A 19,480-nucleotide genomic window follows, 5' to 3' on the forward strand; every position below is an offset into this window, starting at 1 on the left:
TGGAATTCGACGCGAAACCAATTAGAGTTACATCATTCCGCGTAAATTTAAAAATGGGTCGACGAAGCCACTTTTGGTAATTTTTGTAGAGAAATCGGTTTAAGAAGTAGTATGGTGTCGTGGCATGAGTCGATAGTCCTACGTACCCTCTTGCGTCTAAAAGAATTGGTTTGGCGTTTGGACCTTCGGAGAAAGTTTTGCGGCTGCTTTAAAAACTGTGCACGTCACCTATTTCGAACAATTGCTGCGCTGGCCGCGGTCACCACTGCTTGACCTCGCTGCTGCCACCGCACGCAAGCGCACTGCGCACGGGTCCTATCAGCTCTGCCTCGCCGTCGCGTCGCGCGGTACCTTGGTCGCGTACACGCCACCCATCGCCGCGCCCGGCGCTGGTCCCGTTGACTCGCCGCGGCTGCACTCGCGGGGACGACCGCCTGCTGCCACTGTCACTTGGCGTCGCGTCGCTCCTGGTTTTCCTTGTCCGTGCGTCCGTGACGCAGGCCCGAGCTTCTCGTTTGCGGGTCGGCCGTGCGGACAGTCCCTGGAGCACACCTCGCTGTCCTTCGTCGTGTGGTTGGTATTTGCGTTGACGACCGTGGCGTTGTGCCGCAAACCCCTGTCCCCTCCGCTGTTTTGGCGGCGGGACCTCCTTCCTTCATTCGCCGTGTGACCAGCATCACTTAATCAAGTTCGTCGCTCTGCTCATCAGTGGGCAGCTGGCTACGCAACCGCCTCCATTGCGCTCCAGGTATAGCCGCATAGTGCTTCCATTCCAATTGCCGCTCCGTCGGGTCCTTAAGACTAGACGTGTGCGTGCCACGAGCAAGCCATCGAGTCATAGCACCCCATGGCGATTCACTGCCCTGCTAGCTTCTCCTCCAGCTGCGTATCGCTCTGCCCACCTCATTCGAAGTTCCACTGCATAGAGCGTCTTCTCCGCGGCCGGCAAACCACGTGCGAGCAGAGCAAGCAGTAGCCGACGGTGCGTACTGCTGTTATTAGCTTGTTGAGGTCAGCATGACGTCATCCTGGCATCACTAGTGTTTTAGGGCCGCTTTCTTATAGGAAAATAAAGCCCAGAATACATTAGAAATACGCTTGGGCTTGCTGACGCTAGTGCCTGCGCTCCTGCTTGCGTCAGCACGCTTGTAGTGTTTGCGTTCGTGTTGGGCCACGCCAGCGCTACCGCGCTCACGTTCGCGCGTTCATGCCGCGTGCTAGCATCCGCGCACGCGCGCCCACTCGCCGCCTGCTGGGCTAGCCCACCCTTGTGCTCGCCCGCGACCTGCGCTGCCGCGCTGGGCCGCGCTGGCTTGCCCGCATCGCGCCAGTGCCAGCGCCCGCGCCTGCCGCTGCTGGGCCACGTCGGACTGCCGTGCCACGCTGCGCCCGCTCCGCGCTGGGCCACGCCCGCGTCCACGTGCCCGCCTTGCTGGGCCGAGCCAAACCGAGTGGGCCGCGCTGTGAATGCATTTGTTTCAATTTCCAGTAAATTGCAAGTGTTTATTCAATAAAGATTTTAGCTGAACTTTGGTAATTTGTAGTAAATTCTATAGATGTCCAAAAATAGTGAAACCAAGTTTGTTAGGTTCACAAAAATGCCATCTATCTGTTAGTGTAGTTAGTTCACAGTTAGCTGTTATGATGATAGGCTCATAAAATCTAATTACAAAGCTTAGCGTTATGTAGATTAATATTTGTAGGAATTCTTATGGCAAATCGGTAATAGTTTTAGCTTTGAAAATTTTACAGTAGGTTCCCGAGGATGTTATGTGCTCACTGTAAATTTTGTAGCATTAGAAGGTGTTGTTAAATAAAGTAGCTATTACCCTTGTTTATTGGTATATAGCGTAAATCGGCGTTAGGAGTGAAAATACCGATAGTTGCTGGAATAACGATGAATGCCTTACTTGATACTTGTTGTCGATAGCAATAGATAATTTAGCACTGTGGTCGATAGCACTAGCTTAGTAGTTAAATCGATGTACTTCTATTTTAAGAGCTATTGTTGTTATATTATTAAACATTGCATCATCATTTCATGTAGATCATGAACTGGTAGACTTCATGCCCGTCAGCGAGCCGAAGTACGACGAGGTGATCGAGGAGTACGAGGAGGAGATCTTCGCACAGGAGGAAGCCCAAGAGCCTGTTGGTGCTGACCCTACTGACCCGGCGCCTGCCCAAGGCAAGCCCCGGTGCATAACCCATATTTTTATGATCACTGAATATATATATATATATATATATATATATATATATATATATATATATATATATATATATATATATATATATGATGTGCATTTAAGTTATAGGCATTTTATGGAAACTACCTGCATAAATATACCTACCCATGAGTCCAACTAGTATAGGTCGAGTAGCTGCTATGCTGAGGATATCGGTAGCGTGAGTGACCTGCCGTTACTCGCAAATAGGTAATAAAATATGGACAATCATGATAAAATGATGGAAAGGTAAATGGTGACCGGGCAGGGAAAATGTTTGGGTATTGGTGGGTGTAAAGGGTTGTGTCTTGCGGCCAACAGGGCATAGCTCGGTTACACTTTGTCCCTGTCCATGTTGATTATGGACCGAACGTTGCATATGACTCTAGGCAAGTCACAGATTTATTATCCCGAGCGCATACTTGGTATGGGCGTAGGGAAGACTTGTTGCTCTCTTGTCGCGGATCCGGCTCTTTCTAGACCAACTGATTGGAGGCGGGGATGGTGGAAGTCCTTGCACCACACGAAGTCTAGGACTCAGGATGTGGGGGCTTGGAGTCCAAGTTTGGACGGGGACCTAGACACCCGGGACAGGAAAGTGACGAGTCGGTCTTGCTTGTGCCTGGCATATAAGCGGGGCGTGTGTTTCCGGGCACCCAGCTAGGCACATTGATTCGCGAATCACCGAGTGATCCGGTACGGCTTGTCTGTGGTTTAGCACCGTAGTAAGAACTGGAAGTGGAAAAGGAGAAGCAACATAACTGATTGCTCAACTCTTGCTTGAAAGTAGAATAGGTGCTTATATAGCTTGGCTAGATGAAAACTTAATACGACTGATAATAATAATACATAAATAAAGACTCACTATTAGTATTGCTTTCTGCTAAAGAAAACCAGCAACCCATAAAGCCTATCATATCCCTTGGAGTTAGGAAAGTATTTCCACTAGTCGGGTAAGTCTTGCGAGTACATTGTGTACTCAGGGTTATCTACCCCTGTTGTAGGTAATGCTTGAAGAGTACCGCTGTGTGGAGGATCCTTCTGGTGGGCTCAGACGGAATCCTCACCCCTACCGCTAGATGTTATTTTTAAATTCTACTGTTTATCATTCTGTACTCTGGTATTTGGTATTGTAATAATGTACTTTTTAAGAAACTCAGATGTATAAAATGGACTTGTATTGTAACTCGTTCTCATTATTGGATCCTTAGGAAAAATGTGGATCTTTTGGGTTCTCCCTCGGGGTGTGCCCGACGGACACCGCTCGTTGTAGCTCACTTTTGGGGTGCTTAGTGTCTAGTGGAAGACGAGCGCCTCCGTAAGTACGCTATTTCGGGTGGTTCTACCATAGTTGGTACCAGAGCCAATAATGATCACAAGTTCATCACTCTTTTCCAAAACTAAAAATTTGACCAACAAAAGTTTTGCAAAAAGTAGGATGCGATTAAGTTAAGTTACATAAGTATAAGCCCTAGCTATATGGTCTACCTAGGATAGCGGCACTGGTTTTATCTAATCAATTTTCTGTAGGTACACTGACTTACGTTGCGTAAGAAATCGATTAGTATACGGAAAGTGAGTGTGCGATGTGCCGAAAATTTTACGAATGCCGCTATATTTCGGCTTGAGTGAACGTATAGATCGAAGCATGCATCATGATAATAGCATCTTACTTGAACTAAAATCCCCCTTCACGTATAAGTGAGTAGTAAATTAGTAGGACTAACCAAATGAATGCTTTAATAAATGTGTTGTCTTTTCCCCCTAATTCCTTGCTCTTGATCCGAGAAGGTGTTCTAATGGATGGTTCATCTCTCTTATAGATGAATCTAAGGTCTGGATGTGGGAGCACCAGTTCTGGGGTGGCTCACGAGGGCCAGGGTGACAGTGGTCAGGCCAATGAGCATGGCAACGGGGGAGGTCAGGAGGTTCCACTTCTGGCTCCTCATCCTTTCCCGCCACCGCCACCACCTCTGCCGTTGACTCCCGCAGAGATAATGGTGGAGCTGTTGGCTGCTCGCCGGGAGTTAGCTGCTGCTCGCCAAGAAACAGCTCGTGCCATGGACATTATGGCACAGGCTATCGTGGGCCTCGCCTGCGGAGGCCACGAGGGTCACGGTGGGAACGGGGGTGGTGCCCGTTGTCCTAAGGGATTGTCCTCTTACCAGGACTTCCTCAAGACTCAGCCACCCACGTTCACCCTGTCTGATGAGCCCCTGGAGGCGGAGCACTGGTTTCGCACTCTAGAGTAGAAATTTCGGCTGCTCGGAGTGATCGACGAGCAGAAGGTGTACTTTGCGGCGCAGCAACTTTTGGGGCCCGCAGGTGCTTGGTGGGAAACCTTCCAGGCCACGGAGCAGCTGGATCATCCGGCAACCTGGCAAGAGTTCTATACCATGTTCCGAGAGTTCTTTATCCCTGCTGGTGTCATCAACCAGAAGGTGACTGAGTTCCTAGAGCTACGCCAGGGGAACAGGACAGTGATGGAATATGTGACCCAGTTTAATCACTTGGCTTAGTATGCTAGCAGTCAGGTGGATACTGATGACAGAAAGAGGGAACGCTTCTTTCGTGGTCGAGCTCCCCTCCTCTAGGAAAAGCTCTACATGGCTAACTATCAGACCTTTGGGGCTCTTATGAACGCCGCCATTGCTATTGAGGGTTTTCAACGGGCATCTCAGGCTGATTGGAAGAGGAAGCGGGTGGTAGCTAGATCCTCCAGCCACCCTCACACATAGAAGATATAGGTTGTCCGGTGGGGGCCCTATCAACCATCCAGCGGGCCTCCATTCTGGCCACCCCAGCAGACGTCGTAGACTCCCTCTACTCAGTACCGTGCACCTCCACAGCAGGTGCAGCCTCAGTAGTCTTAGGGATAGTAGGTCCCACCTTGTCAGGGGTTTGGGAACAAGCCTGGTGCTTGTTTCAAGTGTGGCAAAGATGGCCACTATGCTAGGGAGTGTCCCCAACATCAGCCAGTTCAGTCATCTCAGCCGTCCGCAAATTCTAGGCTTATCAAGAGGACCATCATCAAGAAGAAGGTGCCTAGCAGATTCGGCTAGGTGCACTTCACGGATGCTCAACAGGTTGTGCAGTAGGAGGCAGTTATGGCTGGTATGTTTACCATCGACTCCCATCTAGCTTTGGTGTTGTTCGATTCTGGTGCATCACATTCCTTTATGAGCATGGGGTTTGTAGAGCGGTACAACTTATCACTTATGGCTATACCGTATGCCTATAAGATCCGCACTATGGGTTCACAAATGTTCATCAATACCCATATGGATACAGTAAGTTTGGTATTAGCCACCCACACTTACCATCTACAGTTCATGATAATGCCTGGGCAAGGCATTGATGCTATTCTTGGAATGAACTGGTTGCGGGTGTATGGGGTAGTATTGGATATGTAGAGGAGAAGTGTGGAGTTACGGCTTCCTTCTTTTGAGGATAGGATGTCTTTTATTGTACCCTTAGATCCAGTCTTATCTGTTGCTGCCCATGCTAAGGCCTCTCCTGATCTTACCTCCATCCCTATGGTTTGTGAGTTCTCAGATGTTTTCCCTAAAGATCTTCCAGGGTTGCCACCAGACAGAGAGGTAGAATTCTCCATTGAGCTTGAGCCTGGTACTACCCCTATCTCCAGACGCCCGTACCGCATGGCTCCAAGAGAAATAACAGAAATGAAGAAGCAACTGGAAGAATTGATGGACAAAGGTTTCATCCACCCGAGTTCTTCACCATGGGGTTGCCCAGTTATTTTTGTGAAGAAGAATGATGGTACCTTGCGGATGTGTGTGGATTACCACCCTCTTAATGCAGTAACAATTAAAAACAAGTATCCCTTGCCCCGCATAGATACTTTGTTTGATTAGTTAGCTGGTGCCAAGGTGTTCTCAAAGATAGATCTCCGACCGGGCTATCATCAGATCAAGATCAGGCCACATGATATATCAAAGACAACTTTTGCTACTAGGTATGGGCTGTATGAGTACCTAGGTGATGTCTTTTGGTCTTACCAATGCTCCTGCCTTCTTCATGTACCTGATGAATTCAGTTTTCATGCCGGAGCTTGGATAAGTTTGTGGTGGTTTTCATTGATGACATCCTGATCTATTCCAAGAATGATGAAGAGCATGCCCGACACCTCCGGATAGTACTAACTCGACTAAGGGAGCACAAGCTGTATGCTAAATTCAGCAAGTGCGAGTTTTGGTTAGATCGAGTGTAGTTTTTGGGGCATGTGTTGACACCTGAAGGCGTTTTTATAGATCCCAGCAAGGTGCAAGATTTATTGGATTAGGAAGTCTCCTAAGTCTATGCACAAGATCCGTCAGTTCCTTGGTCTAGCTAGATACTATCGGTGTTTCATTCCTGATTTATCCAAGATAGCCCAGCCCATGACCAAGCTGCTCTAGAAAGAAGCTAAGTTTGATTGGAGCCCAGCTTGTGAAGAAGCTTTTCAATCTCTGAAGACTTTTCTGACCACTGCTCTTGTGCTGGCTCAACTAGATATTGATAGGCCCTTTGATGTATACTGTGATGCCTCGAAGACGGGGTTGGGGTGTGTGCTGATACAAGATGGGTGTGTGATAGCTTATGCTTCGCGCCAACTGAAGAAGCATGAGGTGAATTACCCCACTCATGACTTAGAGCTGGCTGCTGTGGTCCATGCTCTGAAGATTTGGAGGCATTATCTATTGGGCAATAAAGTTCATATCTTTACAGACCACAAGAGCCTCAAGTATATTTTCACTCAGTCTGAGCTGAACATGAGGCAAAGGAGATGGTTAGAGTTAATAAAGGTTTATAATTTGGAAGTCCATTATCACATAGGAAAGGCCAATGTTGTAGTAGATGCTATGAGCCATAAGTCACATCAGGTTGAGGAAATACCCTTGTCTCTCAACCACATAGAGGTGCTAGCTCATATTGCATTGACCTCGGAATTGCTGGAGCAGATTATTCGGGAACAGAAGGAAGACCCCGAAGAGATTCCTCACATCAGGAAGTTGATGGCTAAAGGGCATGGCCCTCATTTTAGCATTGATGAGCAGGGGGTCATGAGATACAAGGATAGATTGGTGGTTCCATCTAATGAAGAGCTGAAAAGAAAGATTTTGAATGAAGCCCATCATTCAAAGCCATCTATCCATCCTGGCAGCAACAAGATGTACCATGATCTACGCCAATTGTACTGGTGGTCTTACATGAAGCAAGATATCACCTAGTTTGTTGCGGAGTGTGACACTTGCGATAGAGTCAAGGCAGATCATATGCATGCTCCTAGATATCTGTAGCCCTTGCCCATTCCTGTTTGGAAATGGGAGGATATTTCCCTAGATTTCATTATGGGTTTACCCCATACCTCCACGGGCTTTGATTCTATTTGGGTAATTGTGGACCGTCTTACCAAGTCTGCCCACTTTCTTCCAATGGATACTAAATACACTGCCAGGAAGTATGCAGAGATATACTTTGATCAGATTGTGACCCTACATGGAGTTCCTCTTACTATCATCAATGATAGAGGGTCGGCCTTTGTCTCTTGTTTCTGGGAGCAACTCCAGGAATGTCTGGGTACTCGTCTTCTCAGAAGCTCAGCATACCACCCACAAACTGATGGTCAAACTAAAAGGGTGAACTAGGTGTTCGAGGATATATTGAGGGCTTGCACCATTTCTTTTCCTGAGAAGTGGGATAAGTGTTTGAAGTTAGCTAAATTTTCATATAATAACAGCTACCAAGAGAGTATCCGCATGGCACCATTTGAAGCTTTATATGGGCAGAAGTGTAGAACGCCACTGAACTAGGTTGAAGTAGGAGACCGTGGGTACTTCAGGCCTAATTTCATAAAGGAGGCTCGAGAGAAAGTAAGTATTATTCGCAGCCACTTGAAGGCATCTCAGAGCCGATAAAAGGCTTAGGCAGACAAGCGAAGAAGGCCCTTGGAGTTTGTAGCTAGGGATTATGTGTATCTCAAAGTATCCCCTATGAGAGGGGTGCATCGGTTTGGTGTCCATGGCAAGTTAGCCCCTCGGTATGTGGGTCCATACAAGGTGTTGTAGCCGTATGGCCCCGTTGCTTATCGTCTCCAGCTTCCTGAAATTCTCTCAGCGGTTCATAATGTGTTTCACATATCACAATTGAAGAAATGCATGCGGGTTCCTGAGGAAGCTATGGAAATTGAAGGACTTCCACTCCAACCTGATCTGTCTTATGTTGAGCATCCTGTGAAAATCTTGGATGAGAAGGAGAGAGTGACCAGGAATAGTATGATAAATTTTTCAAGGTGCAATGGAAAATTCATTCGGAGGCGGGGAACAGGAGAGCTACATACTAAAGCATTACCCCCACCTCCTCTCTGGTTCTGATAGTTAGTTGCTGCGTTGAAATGTATTTCCTATCTCTTTCTCACACTAGGCACATGAAATCTCGGGTCAAGATTTTGTTTAGGGGGTAGATTTGTAACACCCTCGGTGTTACATTACACTGGTTTGCTAAACATCGCATAAGCATCATGCTTGTTTGTACATGTGTGTAAGTTGAAGTATAAATCAATATACGACACTTGAAACATTTATCCGAAACACGAAACAAATGTTACATTTCATGTCGCTTTACATCGTTAGTATGCTAAGCAAATTTTTATCGAATAAAAATGTTGTAGAACGTTTATGCGAGCATTAATAAAATTTGTAGTACATGCTTCATAGTCGACGATGGTGCGATCGAGGATGAGGATATCTAGCTAGTACATCTAGTAGGTCGGAATTGGAATTCGACACGAAACCATTCAGAGTTACATCATTCCGCGTAAATTTAAAAATGGGTCGATGAAGCCACTTTTGGTAATTTTTGTAGAGAAATCGGTTTAAGAAGTAGCATGGTGTGGTGGCATGAGTCGGTAGTCCTACATACCCTCTTGCGTCTAAAAGAATTGGTTTGGCGTTTGGACCTGCGGAGAAAGTTTTGCGACCACTTTAAAAACCGTGCACGTCACCTATTTCGAACAATGCTGCGCTGGCCGCGGTCACCACTTCTGACTCGGCTGCATGCCACTGCATGCAAGCGCAATGCGCACGGGTCCTTTCAGCTCTGCCTCGCCATCGCGTCGCGCGGTACCTTGGCCACGCTACACGCCACCCATCGCCGCGCTCGGCACTGGTCCCGTCGACTCGCCGCGGCTGCACTCGCGTGGGACGACCGCCTGCTGCCATCGTCACTTCGGCGTCATGTCGCGCTCTGGTTTCTTGTCCGGCGCTGTCCGCGGTGATGCAGGCTTGAGCTTCATCGCCTTACGGGTCGGCCATGCAGACAGTCGCCTAGGCACGCCTCACTATTCCCCGTCGTCATGCGCACATGTACCTTGCATTGACGACCGTGGCTGTGCCAAGCCAAGCCACCATGACTCCCCTGTCTCCGCTGTCGTTTTGGCCGGCGGGACCTCCTTCCTTCAATTCGATGTGACCACAACACTTTAATCAAATTCGTCACTTGCTCAACGCCGCTGGGCACTAGCTACGACAACCGCCTCCATCGCGCTCAGGTACAGCGCCATAGGTTCTTCCATTCCAATCGTCGCTCCATCGGGTACCGTTAAGACCGCAGGACGGTGTCGCGCCACACGCAAGCCACGAGTCATTGCCCCCCGTGTGGCCGCTTTCCTGCCCTAGTAGCTTCTCCACTGGCGTAATCGCTCTGCCCACCTCATTCAAAGTTCCACTGCGTAAGTTCTTCCTCCGGGCCGGCGAACCACGCGCGAGAGAGATCAGATAGCCGACGGTGCTTACTGCTATTATTAGCGTGTTGAGGTCAGCATGACGTTCATCCTGGCGTTCACTCATGTTTAGTGGACGCTTTCTTATAGGAAAATAAAGCCTGGAATACATTAGAAATACGCTTGGGCCTGCTGACGCTAGCGCCTGCGCTCCTGCTCGCGGCACCACGGTCTTGCAGCGTTAGCCCGGTTCGCGCTGGGCCACACTGCGCAAGCCGCTGCCAGCGCTGGGCCGAGCTGCCGCGCTCACGTCCGCGCATTCGCACCGCGTGCTGGCGTCCGCGCGCACGCCCGCTCGCCGCCTGCTGGGCCAGCCCGCCCTCGCGCTCGCCCACGGCCTACGCTGCCATGCTGGGCCGCGCCGGCCTGCCCGCATCGCGCCAGCGCCCGCGCCTGCCGTTGCGCCCGCTCCGCGCTGGGCTGCGCTCCACGCTGGGCCACGCCCGCGTCCACGCACCCGCCTTGCTGGGTCGAGCCAAACTGAGTGGGCCGCGCTGTGAATGCATTTGTTTCAATTTCTAGTAAATTGCAAGTGTTTATTCAATAAAGATTTTAGCTGAACTTTGGTAATTTGTAGTAAATTCTATAGATGTCCAAAAATAGTGAAACCAAATTTGTTAGGTTCATAAAAATGACATCCATCTGTTAGTTTAGTTAGTTCACAGTTAGCTGTTATGATGATAGGCTCATAAATTCTAATTAGAAAGCTTAGCGTTATGTAGATTAATATTTGTAGGAATTCTTGTGGCAAATCGGTAATAGTTTTAGCTTTGAAAATTTTATAGTAGGTTCCCGAGGATGTTATGTGCTTGCTGTAAATTTTGTAGCATTAGCAGTTATTGTTAAATAAAGTAGCTATTACCCTTGTTTATTGGTGTCTAGCGTAAATCGGCGTTAGGAGTGAAAATATCGATAGTTGCTGGAATAATGATGAATGCCTTACTTGATACTTGTTGTCAATAGCAATAGATAATTTAGCACCATGGTCGATAGCACTAGCTTAGTAGTTAAATCGATGTACTTCTATTTTAAGAGCTGCTATTGTTATATTATTAAACATTACATTATCATTTCATGTAGATCACGAACTGGTAGACTTCGTGCCCGTCGGCGAGTCGGAGTACGACGAGGTGATCAAGGAGTACGAGGAGGAGATCTTCGCATAGGAGGAAGCCCAGGAGCCTGTTGGTGCTGACCCTGCTGACCCGGTGCCTGCACAAGGCAAGCCCCGGTGCATAACCCATTTTTATGATCGCTGAATATAAATAAATAAATAAATAAATATATATATATATATATATATATATATAATGTGCATTTAAGTTATAGGCATTTTATGGAAACTATCTGCATAAATATATCTACCCATGAGTCCTACTAGTACAGGTCGAGTAGCTGCTATGCTCAGGATATCGGTAGCATGAGTGACCTACCGTTACTCGCAAATAGGTAATAAAATATGGACAATCATGATAAAATGATGGAAAGGTAAATGGTGACCGGACAAGGAAATGGTTTGGGTATTAGTGGGTGTAAAGGGTTGTGTCCTGTGGCCAATAGGGCATAGCTCGGTTACACTTTGTCCCTGTTCGCGTCGATTAAGGACCGATCGTTGCATATGACTCTAGGCAAGTCACAGATTTATTGTCCTGAGCGCATACTTGGGTATGGGCGCAGGGAAGACTTGTTGCTCTCTTGTCGTGGATCTGGCTCTTTTCGGACCGACTGATTGGAGGCGAGGATGGTGGAGGTCCTTGCACCACACGGAGTCCGGGACTCAGGATGTGGGGGCTTGAAGTCCAAGTTTGGACGGGGACCTGGACACCTGGGATAGGAAAGTGACGAGTCAGTCTTGCTTGTGCCTGGGGTACAAGCGGGGCATGTGTTTCGGGGCACCCAGCTGGGCATATTGATTCACGAATCGCCGGGCGATCCGGTACGACTTGTCTGCGATTTAGCACCGTAGTAAGAACTGAAAGTGGAAAAGGAGAAGCAACAGAACTGATTGCTCAACTCTTGCTTGAAAGTAGAACAAGTGCTTATATAGCTTGGCTAGATGAAAATTTAATATGACTGATAATAATAATACATAAATAAAGACTCACTATTAGTAATGCTTTCTGCTAAAGAAAACCAGCAACCCATAAAGCCTATCATATCCCTTGGAGTCGGGAAAGTATTCCCACTAGTCGGGTAAGTCTTGCGAGTACATTGTGTACTCAGGGTTATCTACCCCTGTTTCAGGTAATGCTTGAAGAGTACCGCTGTGTGGAGGATCCTTCTGTTGGGCTCAGACATAATCCTCGCCCCTACCGCTAGATGTTATTTTTAAATTCCGCTGTTTATCATTCCGCACTATGGTATTTGGTATTGTAATAATGTACTTTTTAAGAAACTCAGATGTATGAAATGGACTTGTATTGTAACTCGTTCTCATTATTGGATCCTTGGGAAAAATGTGGATCTTTTGGGTTCTTCCTCGGGGTGTGCTCGACGGACACCGCTCGCTGTAGCTCGCTTTCGGGGTGCTTAGTGTCTGGTGGAAACGAGCGCCTCTATAAGTACGCTATTTTGGGCGGTTCTGCCACAAAAGCACGAAATAATGTCATGGACACTAGACAGTGTAGCCCGATGCCCCGAGCATGATGAGCAGCCAACCTATGAGAAGCAAGCACTAGAGGATCAGCTTACTTAGGAACAGTTCGATAACGAGGTAGAAAAGGATCTAGAAGTGTTGCTTACTCAGGAGCAGTGTGACGAGGAGGAAGGGAGAGCAGAAGGAAGAGCAGGAGAGGCTGCTGAAGGCAAAGAAGTTGATGATGATGATGATGAGGAGGACTCAAAAGAGGGATATGTAATTCCCGAGGATCCTTTCCCACGTGAAGCCAGAAGGAGGCCAACGGAGGAAGATTTGGACAAGGATTTTGAACCGAACGAGGAGGTAGGGAAAAAGCCTTAGCTTGTAAATTTTGCTAAAGCTTTGGTTGTGTTACCTCTGCTAACACTTTGACCTATCGTATATACAGGTCCCTCCTAAAACTCGAAAAAGACAACATCGACATCCGTGACATCTCGCTGGACAAGACAGAGTAGAGGAAAGGAGAGCAGAGGCAACAGCCACAGAGACGGATCACGATGCCTCTGCTCCACAACCTTAAGACACAACCATGACTACCAAGCCTAAAAGGAAATGAGGAAATAGAAAAGGAAATTTATATCCATATAAGGCATGTTATGTGATAACGGATGCCGGGCCAGTAGGGGAGATCCTTGAGCCGAAGGAATTAAGAGGACGATTCCGTAATATGATCGAGGCCCTAGTAAGAGATAAATTGAACCCAGCAATCCCTAACTGAAAAGAGGTACCAGAGAGCATAAAGAATGCACTATGGGATAGGCAGCTGAAGCTCAATTTTAGATTTTCGGAGGGTAAGCACGAACTGGTAAAAAAATGCTTTCAGGATGATGGGAGAGTCATTCCGACGTTGGAGGTCGGAGCTCAACACGAAGTATATCCAAAAGGGGTTAACTTCCTTCAACGAGTTCGGCAAAATAACTCCTAGTCAATGGGAGGAGATCGTGGCTCAAAAGACTTCACCAGAGGCATTGGAGCTCAGTGCCCGTAACACTCGCGAGCTGGCGAAGAGGAACAAACACCACCATCATCTAGGCCCCGATGGCTACTATGCCAAGAAAGAGCAGCTTAGAAAGATGAACGAAGAGGCCACAACTGCTGGAAATATCGATGTGACAAATTTGAAGGTACGCTCAAAGAATTGGATATATGCGAGGAGTACAGAATCATCCGACGGTAATCTTAAGTTTGATAAGCCGGAGACCCAAGAGGCAGTATCAAGGATACTGAAATATGCTGAAGGCAAGGAGAAGGGCTCATTCAATCCTTCCAGAGAGAGTGGCGAGCTTAGCCTTGGATTGGGAAGCAAGGAGCACACATGCCATACCAGGAGGCTATGGAAAAGGACAACCTGAAAGCAAGGATTCGAAGAGGACAAGCACATGTATAAGAAACATGGCAGAGACCGAAAGACTAATCTTGAGCTCTAATTGAAGGCTCTAGTTGCGAAGGCGTTGGAGGAGCAAGGACTGTCTACGGAGCCATGGATATTAGTGATGCCGCCGGGAGAACTGGCATTAGTTGGCAGCCCTCCGAAAGTTACTAGTAGCCAAGGTTCCACTGCAGCCACAACCCTCGTCGATCGCATGCGGGAACCAACTAGTTGCACCTTGATGTTTCTCAGTGATCGGCAAAACACTGTGATGGAGGTGGCAACGGGTGTGGCACATCCTTCCGGTGGCTTACACTGCAATAATAAGATACCGCCGGACTACACTAGGGTCGAAGTGCATACCGTGAAGCCCGAATTCATACAGTGGAGGATAGACTACGCAACAGGTATTATAGAGGCGGCTGGTACTACCGCCGGGCGGCCTGAGAACCGCTACTATAAATATATGATTTGTAGAGACGGTTGGGTAGAAGTGACTGGCCAAACCACTCCTACAAAAGATTATGAGCCGCTCAAAAAAAAAAAACGTTGCTGCAGTGGTGAGAGCTAAGAAATTGCAACGACAACGATATGGAACCATATGTAGGTAATGGATAACAACAACGACCAGTGTGAGCATGGAACGCTACCGTACATTTCGGCAGCGGTATATACACGCGTGGAGCACGTACGTGCGTTCATGAATCTTGCCAAGTGGAAGGGAGCGGAATACGTACTGTGGACTGTCGTACGTGCTAGTCATGGTTTAGCGTATTATGTAGGTCCTGTTTAGATTCACAAGCACTAATAACTACTCATTGCATCCTATTATATAAAGCGCAACCACCTCTAATTCAAAGACCAAGAAACATATTTAATTATCTCTCAACACTGGTATTACTGTATCACGTGTTAATAGAGAGCATGCATTATATTATTGGACTTGAATAAAAGGTGGTTACACCTTACTCCCTCCCTCTATGTCCCTAAAGAAAGTCGTTTTGGATATTGACACGGTCTTCAAAAAATAACTTTGACCACTATTTTTTGGTATAAAATATAGTCAATATATACTTTTATAAAACTATATTTTGAGATGAATATACTTACATCACTTTCACATTTTCAAACTCAACCTAAAAAAATTATTTATAGTCAAAGTTCAAAATATTTGACTTAAGATAATCTCAAAACAACTATCTTTAGGAACATGAAGGGAGTATATACTAGGACGGATGAAGTAATTAAGTAATCAGTAAATCTACGTGCGTCGATATTGGCACGGAAGGTACTACTTGTTGTAGTCAGCCGGACAATTTGCATTTTAGAATTTATTCAACAATCATCGTTTTTGTTCCAATATATTTTGGAATTGAACTATATACCGTCTCTTGACGCATCTTGGGATCGGGCTTTGTATGTAGTTGAATGCATGTTATTCTAACTCATATGAGCACAGATCATGAGTCTGAGTTATATATGAGGCAATAAGGGGCATGAGGATATCATGAAAAGTAAAAGGACAGGCAGAAGAATCACTTGTCTTGTTAATGCTATATTAGTTATACAGATAGATTTAGATATAAAGTATGTATATAGATATAGAAAAGGCTACTTACTCCATTCGAAATTGTAAGTACAATTTGGAATGGATGGAGGATGGAGTACTATCACCTGGCGAATTATTAGTAGGAGATATTTGAATCCGCCAGCTAATAGATGATTGATAGGTAGTTTGAGGTGTATATAAAGTATTAACACCTCCACTAACTAATAAACTAATCTCTTCATTTCAAATTTTAAGTTGTTTATGTACCTAGACAAAGCGTATATCTATTTATACAGCAATACCTATGTATCTAAAAAATACCAAAACCACTTAATTCAGAGCTGGGGTACCGTGGCTAGGAACTCTTTTGCCAATACTAGTTAAAGATTCTATTATCAAGTCTGTTTGATATCCATGTTCTAATTTTAGCTGCTAACTGCTAAAATGCGAGTGGGTTCACAAACCTGGACAAGGAAAAAAAAAGAGTGACAACTACTAGCTTTATACGGTATTGTGTACGTACATACAGGCATACAGCACCGACACATGTTACGTACCTAGTACGCGCAGCGTTTACTACCTGTCCCCTTGGTCGCAGAAAGCATAGCAGGATGAGAAAAGGACAGATACGGTGGACCGGACTGGATGCAATGCATGCATAATGTCCATGTCCAGGTTCTCCTCCCCCTGCCTCAGCCTCATCAGTCATCACACTCGCCTGCTTTTGCTTTGGGGTTGGTTTGGACGGCAAATCGAAGACGGACGGACTCGTACACGTACGTACCATCGACGGAAAGGACAAGTCAGATGCCCCTGCCAGCTGCTAATTGCAGGTTCAGAGGATTGCCATGACCATTGCCGCCTCCCATTGCCATTTGCAGCGTAGCAAAGGGAACCAAGCCCATCCACGTCCATCCATTTATTTCTTCTTTTGGTTTATTTATACCAGTGAAGTGTAGCTTGTCTTGATCATGTTTGGTTCTTTCCAAGCTAGCTTAGATAGGATTACGACGCTGTTAGTGCCCGGACATCTGGACGGACGCCGACGCCTACGCGCCTACTTCTTCTTCCCCACGCTCTTCCTGTCCCCATCCGTCCTCCTGCGCTGGTGCCTGACTGCTCCTCCCTCGTCCTCCACCGCCGCCGGAACCCTAGCCGGAGCAGGCACGGAGGCCGGAGTGGGCGCAGGAGAGGCGGCGCGCGGAGGTGGAGGAGGCGAGTCCCATCATTACCAATAGGATTACCTCTTCCTTGTGAAGGTGGGTTTTGGTTAAAATCACCTCTCTCTCTCTCTCTCATCCCTTGTTCGACTAAGGGTGTGGAGGCATGGATCCAGGGGTGGCAGCCGACGAGGTGGAGGGCGGCTGGCAATAAGGCAGAGGCGATGCAAAGAACAGTGGTCTAGGGTCGATATAATTTTTTTTAATGTCAGGGCGGATATAATTGTATTGCATGATACAAGTGTTTGGATCTTTTTTCATTTTTTACCTTATATTTTTATATTCCTGAGGAGATCTAAACACGGTTTAGCCGCTATGATTAGTGGTGCGCGTCTGCCGTAAAAACAAGGGTTAATTGGATCTGTGTCATTATAACTTTGTCGTTTCTGAAAAACGCCATTACTATTCGTCTATTTTGAAGCATGCCATTACAATTCTTCGTTTTCCACAAATATGCCACCGAATACGTATGGACACAGCCTGGGCCCAGCTGTAGGCGTATACGAAGACGTATACTTCATCTCTCCTGTCACTGACACGCGGGCCCCATATGTCATCTTCTTCCTCCTCTTCTCTGAATCTCTCTCTTCGGTTCTCTCTCTCCATCCCGAGCGCCAGGCCGCCACGGGTCGCCCATGGCGATGGCCGGAGCCGCCGCCGCGGGTCGCTGCCATCTCCTCTCCCGCCCGTCCCCTTTCCGGCTCCGCCTCCTCCGCGCCGCCCTCTCCACCGTCGCCCCCACCCTCGGCCCCACCTCCACTCCCGCTCCCCCTCAGCGGCACGAGCTCCTCCTCGAGTGCCTCCGCCTCCGCCACCTCAAGGACGCCTCGTCCCTTGGCGTCCCGAGGCCCGCCTCGAGGGCCGTGGAGCGAAGCTCGCAGCAGGGGAAGGGGAAGAGGGTCGAGGCCGCCGAGAGCTTCGAGGAGCTCGGCCTCGGGGAGGAGGTGATGGCCACGCTCGGGGAGATGGGCATCTCCAAGCCGCGAGCAGCAGCAGCAGCAGCAGCACAAGCCCTCCTTGCTCCAGCGCCTCCACCAAGCACCGCCGCCGCCATTGCCGGGGTCGACCCGAGCTCATCAATCTCCTCGCACAAGCCATCTTGCGCCCTTCCGCTGCTTTCATCGGCTTCGCAAGCGCATGAGGAGGCCATCTCGTTACATCTCGTGGCTAACCTGAGCTGGAAACCTCGTCTCCCACGGACGCCGGCGGACCTTGGGCCATCCTCACCGATGCCGGCCTCACCTGATCCGCTCTCACCGGCGAGGGCACCCTCGGTGTGTTTGCAGGGCCACCCTCGACCTCCTCCGTCGTCCGCTAGCCCTCCACGGTCGCTGGAGCGCCATGGCAGCATCTCATGACAGCCATGGACGGAAGGTGGGAGCAGGAGGAAGGTGACGAGGAGATGGGAAAGAAGAAGATGACATGTGGGGCCCGCGTGTCAGTGACAGGGGAGATGAAGTATACGTCTTCGTATACGCTTGCAGCTGGGCCCAGACTATGTCCATACGTATTCAGTGGCATATTTGTGGGAAACGAAGAATTATAATAATATGCTTCAAAATAGGCAAATAGTAATAATGTTCTTTAGAAACGACAAAGTTATAATGGTACAGATCCCATTAACCCTAAAAACAACCGAGAAGATATTTTGGCCGCAGTTCTTCTCCTTTTGTTCCATTCCATCCAAGACCAAGGAGAGGAGGAAACGCAACGGAAAGGAAAAAGGTAAAAAGTGGCAAGGGAAAGGGCAGCACAAGCAGGGCAGCACAAGCAACAGCACCCGTGACCAGGTGATCCTCATGTCACCCTCCCCTCACTGACAGCTGGGACGGAGGAGGAGCCTCTCTTCAGTCTCTCACTCACTCGTCCAGTCAGCTACCACGACCTGCTGCTTTGCTTTGTGGTTGCTGGTTGGTGCTTCTTCCTTCTTCCCTGTTCCCTGTTCCCTGTTCGAGTCCAGCACTCCAGCCGCAGGAGTTGCCGGAGACTTTGGCATTTCACCCATCGTCGAAAACTGGTTTCGTATTTTTACCATCCCGCAAAGTGGTTTCGCTCGTTTGTCATTATGAAACCGACGTAACCCGCTGAAATACACTTCGGGTAGTTCCAATTCGTGATAAAAAGAAGGCACCTCCTTCCGGTTCTACCCCTGCCTACTTTCTCACCGCATGCCGTGTCCAGCCGCGTATGCTTGCAGCGCTGCTCCGCACACCGCCAACGAGACGCAGCAGGGAGGAGGCCTGGACGAGCAGCATGAAAAGCAGGAGGTCGGTCTTCGTGACGGGCGCTGTGGGGCGGGGAGCGGGGCCGCTGCCGGCGCCGGGGGCGGAGGGTGGAGGGCACGACGCCGGTGGAGGAGGTTGCGCAAGGAGCAGACCCACGAGCGGCGCTGTGCGAGTCGCCGTCGGGCCGGGCTGTTCGAGCTGCCGCGCGCCTGTGCGCAAGCAGCCGTCAAGCTTTTTGTCAGGACAGGAGGGTGGAACGATGAGCCTCAACGTGCTGCTCCTCCCTGCGCTCGGCTCCGGCCACCTCAGGTCGCTCATCGAAGCCGGGAACCGCCTGGTCGGCCACGGCACTGACGGCGGAGACGATCACCTCGGCCGAGAGTTCACGGTGACCGTCCTCGTCGTGCAGCCGTCGACACCAGAGTCGGCATCCGAGGTGGACGCGCACGTCCGGCGCGTGCGGTGTCGGGC

This window comes from Miscanthus floridulus, chromosome 8 (genome assembly GCF_019320115.1).
Source record: "Miscanthus floridulus cultivar M001 chromosome 8, ASM1932011v1, whole genome shotgun sequence".
NCBI classification, from domain to species: domain Eukaryota; kingdom Viridiplantae; phylum Streptophyta; class Magnoliopsida; order Poales; family Poaceae; genus Miscanthus; species Miscanthus floridulus.